General features: G+C 39.8%; 1 pseudogene; it reads right to left on the bottom strand.

The window, feature by feature from the left end:
* Window positions 1-5,288: 5,288 nt before the first annotated feature.
* Window positions 5,289-6,950, bottom strand: LOC116753907 (annotated as a pseudogene).
* Window positions 6,951-7,609: the final 659 nt, after the last annotated feature.

The raw sequence follows: 7,609 nt of genomic DNA, 5'->3' as shown, positions 1-7,609 counted from the left end.
AATTTGTTGCAATATGGTATTTAGGTTGAAGTATATGAAGAAAACTTGGCTTCATGCAAATATGTAGTTGGAAAGAGGATAACTTTTTCAGCTAATTGTGGATATTCTTCTTTAATATTACACCAAATGTCAACAAGTAATAGTTTGTTAGAGACTAGTTGCAATGTGAAATCTGAAACCACATCAGTAAACTTTTAATACTTTTGAGCTTGGCCTATTTCTCAAGGAAGGTTTCTGAAAGAAGTCTGACTTTTGATTTTAAAAATAATGAAGTATAATATTCCAATAATAATAAAACAATCCCAAGAGAATTCCAAGGATATTTCAACGATTAATTTGCATCCAAGTGTTTTCTAAAACATTTGAGCACCACTCAAATCTCTGAGCTTGATTTCTTAATTCTTAGATACATCAACTTTAAAGTTTACTATTTGTTGCATAGATGAGGTCTTAAAGCCTTTGCTTTTCATCTCTTTGGAGGTAACTTTACATATATGAATTCATCAGATGTGAGCATGTAGGAATACAGTAAAGGCCTGATCAGTGTTTGCTGGCATGGTATTCTACTGTTGCAGAGCTCTGTCCTCACTGTAAGTATGAACAAAAGTATTTCCAAACAAAACCTTTGCTTGAGCCCTGAGAACCAAAATATTGATTTCCAAAAGAAAATATTTGTTTCAATTGTGACAGATATTTTTATGCCAGAAATTGAAGGCAAAATACACATTTTGCATTATGACACTCATATGTCAGATCTTATTAAAAGTAATTTAGAATGTTCCTACACATTGCTTTTGATGATGTCTCTTTTCTTTGTAAACATTTGTACAAAATGTCTCAACAAGGAACCTATTATAAAAACTTCTTAAAGTCCTCCTTCTTTCAAAATGAGGTCTAGTTGACTTCACTAGGAAATGTGGATGACATGTTTTCATGTTCTTTTTTTAATGGCAAAAACAATGATGTCACTCTTTACAAACAAGTCCAATAGCAATACTAGAGACTACCTGCAGATGTGGCTATCAAATATATTCAAGATTCCAAGGAAGCCATCCTTTATCCTCCCTACTCTCCCAGAATAGATCAGATTCTCCTAATGTGCACTCTTATTCCTACAGTCTTGGATTTCCCCATATTGCACTCATTGCAGTAGCTAATTACTTCTTTGCACAGTCAGTTGATTAATAACTGCTTCTCTCACTATACTGTTAGCTCCAAGAAGGAAAGGTCTGAGCCAGATTTTCCATCTCATCCCCAGGACCTCCAGCACGGTCTTTGGCACGCGATGGGAACTCTTTAAGAGTTGCAGAATATATGATAGAATACTTCGGAGCATTTAATGCACTTTGGAGTCCCCAGAGTATTTTCCTATACCTTTTATATTTCGGGATTCTTCATCCTTCTTGAAATTGGCTTTTGTGATAAATCTGAGTTCTCATTTCTTTCTCACCTCGTTGATTGTTCCATTTTTGTCTTCCTTCATGGCTTTTGTTTTAATTTCTAGTTCTTTAAGGCAAGCATGAAGTTCTGTCTTGCCCTTTACTATTGTTCTCTTTTATACACTTTCTCTCGGTTACCCATAACCTCTGAGATTCTCAAATCTAAATCCCTAATCCCAATCTCTCCCTCAAACCATGGTTTTGCACCTTCCTGGTAGTCTCTCTACATTTCCAACCAGATATTCATCTTTAAAGCCAATAGATCTCTGACTAAATTCATCATCTTTCATCCTACTTCAATTGTCTCCTGTGCTTCTCTGCGTCCCGGCAGTTACGTTTGTGCCGCCTTTATCTTTGCTTTCACTGAGTCCTGTCAGGTCTCTATCTCACTCAGAGTCCATGTGTTCATCCCAGTTACCATCACATTAGCTCACACCTTGGCTTTCTCATGTCTGTCCTGTTGTAATAGCATTTATACTCCCCCTTCTCTTTGCTGGTTCTTTTGGTTTTAATACATCTTGTATACTGGTATGAGAGTAACTTTTCCCACAGAATTTTTCTCTTAAAAACTTTCATTCAATTAATAATTTGAACATTGCCTGGGCATTTGATGGTATTAAGGAATTTTAAAATAAATTTATTTATTTATTTATGGCTGTGTTGCTGCACACTGGCTTTCTCTAGTTGCGGCAAGCCGGGGCTACTCTTCGTTGCAGTGCACGGGCTTCTCATTGCAGTGGCTTCTCTTGTGAGCATGGACTCTAGGTGCGTGGGCTTCAGTAGTTGTGGCATGTGGGCTCAGTAATTGTGGCTTTTGGGCTCTGGAGCACAGGCTCAGTAGTTGTGGTGCACGGGCTTAGTTGCTCTGAGGCATGTGGGATCTTCCCAGACCAGGGCTCAAACCCATGTGCCCTGCAGTGGCAGGCGGATTCTTAACCACTCCACCACCAGGGAAGTCCCAAGGAATTATTATTTTTAGATCTGATAGTGGTTTTGAGGTTGTATTAGAAAGGAAAAGAGGCCCTTATCTTTTATGCATACATACTGAAGTATTTATGAATAATTGATATGATCCTTGGATTTGATTCAACTCATATGGAGTGAGAAAACATGGATGGAAGTGAAGATAGATAGGCTGGAGTTGATGCTTACTCAGACTAGTTGATGGGCACATGGAGGTTCACTATACTGTTCCTTATAATCTTATATATGTTTGAAATTTTGCATAATAAAAATTATTTTAAATCAACTCTTCAGTTCTTTAAGTGCTCGTAAAATAAAGTCCAAACTCTTTATTTAGGAATAGAAAGCCACAAGCCAATCGCAGTCTATCCTCCCAGTGTCATTGGCCAGTGCCTCCCACATATATCCTTTGCTCGTGTGGCAGATTAGCAGACTCTGCGTTGTGTGTGTGACCGTCTTTCCCCAATCCTCTGCGTTCCTGTACACTTCTTACCATGAGCACCTTGGCTGCAGGATTGCCTTTAGTCTAGGTATAAGGTAGTTTGCAAGAGCTGTACATCGCTATAAAGCCATCAACCAATGACAAAGAGGGTTGGTGATTAAATTCCCCAGCTGTTTTCTCTTTTGGGTGGATCCCCCAGAAGTCTCCAATGGACTTGAGTTCCATTTGCCCACTCTGGTATCTTACTGTTGAACACATTAGTATTGCTTTCCTTCCCTTCTCGGTCTCACCTCTCCACTTCTGTACTGGATCAGTTGCATCGAGTCCTAGTTTCAGGCTCTCCTGGGGGGTCGCCAATCTCACCCAGCTGTTAACTTGTCTGGTTCTGTGCCTTTGTTCAAGCCACGCTCTTGGCATGCGTGCCCCTCCATACCTATTACTTGTATCATTGCCTCTTCTAATCTTAAATTTTAAAACAATGCTAGTTTTAGAAAACTTTGAATATATAAACATTACAGAGAAAACAAAAACCATTCATGGTTACAACACCCCACAGATGGACATTTTCTTTAGTCTTTTTCTGTGTGTGTGTCTGCAATCATCTGACCATTTTCCTGGGGCTTGAAGATCCACTTCCAGGATGGCTTACTCACATGGTTCTTGGCAGGATCCCTTGGTTCCTCACTGACTTTGGCAGAAGGTTTCGGTTCCTTGCATATTGGCCTAAAAGGGCATCCTGAGTGTTCACACAACATGGTAGCTGGTTTCAGCAGGGAACGTGATTTAAGGGAGAGAGCAAGAAGAAAGTTACAATATCTTATTATGACTTACCCTTGAAAGTAACCTACCACTTCTGCCTTATTCCATTGGTCACACCAACGAACCCAGATACAAAGTAGGAGGAAACTATATAGGAGCGCGAATATTATGAGGCTGGGAACATTGAGGGCATCTTTGAAGCTGGCTAGCAGAGCTAGTTTGTAATCTGGAGCTGCTTTGGGGGTTTTCAAAAACTGCCGTTAGGGCATACCTTTTTTATGTCTTTCTAGCCTGGCCTCTGAAGAGGAATCATTTCATGTCCCTTTTCACTGTGTCTCACCTGCCTCTTTAAGATCTCAGACTTTCTTCTAGTTCTATTTTAATGATACTGTTTTTCTTTGTTGTTACTATTCTGAAAATTTTCCAATTCTGCGAATAAGACTCAGGCATCTTTTTCAAACCACTCCCATTTCTTCCTAATTTATATATTTTTTAATATTTATTTATTTATTTCATTTTGGGCTGTGTTGGGTCCCAGTTGCGGCATGCAGGCTCTTCGCTGCGGTGCACAGGCTTCTCTCTCTAGTTGTGGCATGCAGGCTCTAGAGTGCATGGGCTCTGCAGTTGCAGCACAGGCTCTCTAGTTGTGGCTTGCATGCTCAGTAGGCGTGGTGCACGTGCTTAGTTGCCCCACAGCATGTGGGATCCCATTTCCCCATCAGGGATCGAACCCATGTCCCCTGAATTGGAAGGTGGATTCCCAACCACTGGACCACCAGGAAAGTCCCCCATTTCTTCCTAATTTCTAAAGCATATCTGATTTCTAGATTTAGAATGTTCCAGAAACATCCCTGTTAAATCACTTTCTTAGGCTTTGTTGCCTTATTTTCAGGATTGTTTCTTTACCTTAAGAAAAGAAGATGAAATAGTATTTTTATTATAACAGCTCCCTCCATTTTTAGTTGTTCATTGATAAAATCTATCACTCTTCCCTTGGTGAAATAATAGTTTGGGTCTCATATCTAAAACTACCATCAGAATCTGTGTATTAAAGACAGTCTGAGTTATAGTGGTGAGAGGGTAAGTTTTGAGGCCATAGGCAAAGCTGCATGACTCCTAAAGTGAACCCTTTCACAGATTTCTCCTTGGCCCTGAGTATAGTTTAAAGCAGAATAAGAAGGAAAATTATCAGGGCAGCTGAATTACACCTGCCCGTCGAGGGCCTGCACTAGGAATTTAAGACTAAGACTCCACCCATTAGTATTATGGCCCTTATGGAACTTTGTTGCCTTTGGATTTAAGTCATGAAGATATTTTCTAATAATTTATCCAAACATTTCACATTCATGAAATTATTTATTTTAGCGATAATGTAAAGTTTACAGCATAACATTAAATTTAATTAAACCTTCAAAACAACGTAAATAGACATTACAATTAAAATAAAACTATGACAGGATGTACATGATGGTCAGCAGGGAAAACTTGTTCTACAACTATTTTATAATCGAGCTATAAAATTAGTTCAAATACTACACTTGTTTTTTCAGTACCTATCAATAAAAATTGCAGAGTTTTGTCATTTGAAGATTGTAATTCATGCTTGAACATAATGAGGAGTCCTTAATGGGGGATGTGCCTTTTCTTAAATGTCCCATTTTTATAACTCGGACCCTCAACATTCTTCAAATGCAGCACTCATTTTCCTGCTCTCGTTTCTTCACTTTGAAGGCTAATTTGTTAGCTTTCTTCTCTGCTCTCTGTTCCCTGTGCTCTTCTTTTATAACTTGCTTTCTTGCTCTTTTCTTTGCTTTCATTTTTAGAATGTGGTTGAGTTGATACCTTAAGTAGATCATTGCCATTAATCATCTACACTTATTAACTTGTTCTGCTGTGAGTCCTTTCTTTGGTAAGCCATTGAGAGGTATTCCTGTTCTATTAAATACTTGGATTTGTTTGGGCTTTGGTTAATATTTGATAAGCTAAGGATGGTTGAATAAATGGGAGCATGTGCTACAAATGAATTCACAATCCCACTTCTCTTTTGCTTCTTCTAGAACTAGAGAAACCATCTCTTCTTCCTCAGACTCATCAATATCATTAACTGGCAGACCTTCATCCTCAGAGTCTTAAAGTGTATTCAACTTCATACAATTCTCTGCCTTCTCTTTGCATTCGTCATTTAAAACTTCATGTAACCGATTGCTATCTATTGATACATTAATGGAACCCTCCAATTTGGCATTATCTGGCGCTCCAATCTTGTTATCATCTTAATTGCTCGTAAAACTTCTCAAACTGCTCATGTAGGGTCAGCTGCTCATTTCTTCTCGCGACTGAGGAAGTAATAGAATTCTCTATGAAGTGACTTTTTATTTCTTCTTCCTAAAAAATGGCTTCCTGTGACTTCATGAGGTTTGCACAGGCAGATGAATCATCTTCATTTGAGAATGGGCTTTAAAAATCATAGTCATCGGGCTTCCCTGGTGGCGCAGTGGTTGAGAGGCCGCCTGCCGATGTGGGGGACACGGGTTCGTGCCCCGGTCCGGGAAGATCCCACATGCTGCGGAGCGGCTGGACCCATGAGCCATGGCCGCTCAGCCTGCGCGTCCGGAGCCTGTGCTCCGCAACGGGAGAGGCCACAACAGTGAGAGGCCTGCGTACCGCAAAAAAAAAAAAAAAAAAAAAAAATCATAGTCATCATTCCTCCCTATCACTTTCCTTCCCGTCCATATCTTTCCACTCACTGCCATTTTCAGCTTTAGATTTCTTTCCATCTATTCCCTCTTCCTCTCTTGTTCCTCATCACCCTGAAGGATAAAATCATTTTCACATAGATGCCGGATAACAAAGTCAAAATCATCACCAAGAGCTGCAACAACATCAGGATCCAAATCCAGTTGAGGACCCAAAATAGCAGCTGTTTTATTTACCAATTCAATACCTTCCTTAAATTCTGATGCAAACTCTGATTAAGGCAAAGTAAATCCATGGCCTAGAATTATTAAAGTTTCCTCTTTCTCATCTCTCCTGTTACGCTGAAGGTATTTTGAATTTAAGCACATAGGGCCCAGATGATTCTTTCAAGTGCCGTAGGTAGTTATAATCATTGTCAAAGAACTCTTCATAACTTCCTCTGTTTTGCTCACATTCTTCATTTATTTTGTGTAGGCAACAGAACCCTCTGGGGTGCATTTTCATCTGCTACTAAAGACTCTTTGACTCGAATGGACCATGTGGAAAAGACACAGTTTTCCTCTCTCTAAAGAGCTTTCCCCCCCATTCTGTTGCTGTGTGGGGCTCACACCAAGAACAGTGACCTGAGGGTCCCAGAGCAGGTGACACATCTTGGAAGTGGACAAGGCCTACCTAGTAGCCACGTCTTAAGGCCATGCCATACATCTACTCTTGGACTTCACACTGCAGGTCTGAAGAATTGGCTCAGAGACACAATAAAAGCTGCAAATATTATTCCACCCAACAATGCTGAAAAACACTTAATCCCTGCCTCAGCTACACCTGCAAGGTCAGCCAAAGCTGTCAAAAGAGTCTCAAGTTACCTGTCTGACTCTGTGCCCCACTCAGGCTTGAAAACCCACATGGCCTAACACAGTAAAGCCCCAGCCTTGATCAAAACACTGGTTTCCCATGCTATTTTGTCCCCTCCCTCATCCATTTCTTATTTATTTCTCAAGGTTGCTTGCCCATTTACCAAGATGTTGGAGTCTGAGTGGATCAATAAGTACTTGATCCCTTCTCCCCATCCTGAGTCTGGAACCAATATAGAGACAGATGTAGGCTCCCAAGAGAAGAAACTAATCACTTAATATATCACTTTTATTAAAAAGAAAGCTGATTTCTAGAATCAGAGAACTCCAGAGATTGTCCTTTTAAATTAAACTCTTAGTCTCTGGCTTCCATGTGTTCACTGAGTGTTGTTTCTACCTTATTTAACCCCAAAATGAAACTTATTCTTTTCATAATATAGACCTCCACTACTTGTTAT

The sequence above is a fragment of the Phocoena sinus genome, chromosome 5 (genome assembly GCF_008692025.1).
Source record: "Phocoena sinus isolate mPhoSin1 chromosome 5, mPhoSin1.pri, whole genome shotgun sequence".
Lineage (NCBI taxonomy): Eukaryota > Metazoa > Chordata > Mammalia > Artiodactyla > Phocoenidae > Phocoena > Phocoena sinus.
The sequence above is the reverse complement of the archived record's forward strand: the minus strand, read 5'-3'. Positions and strand labels throughout refer to the sequence as shown.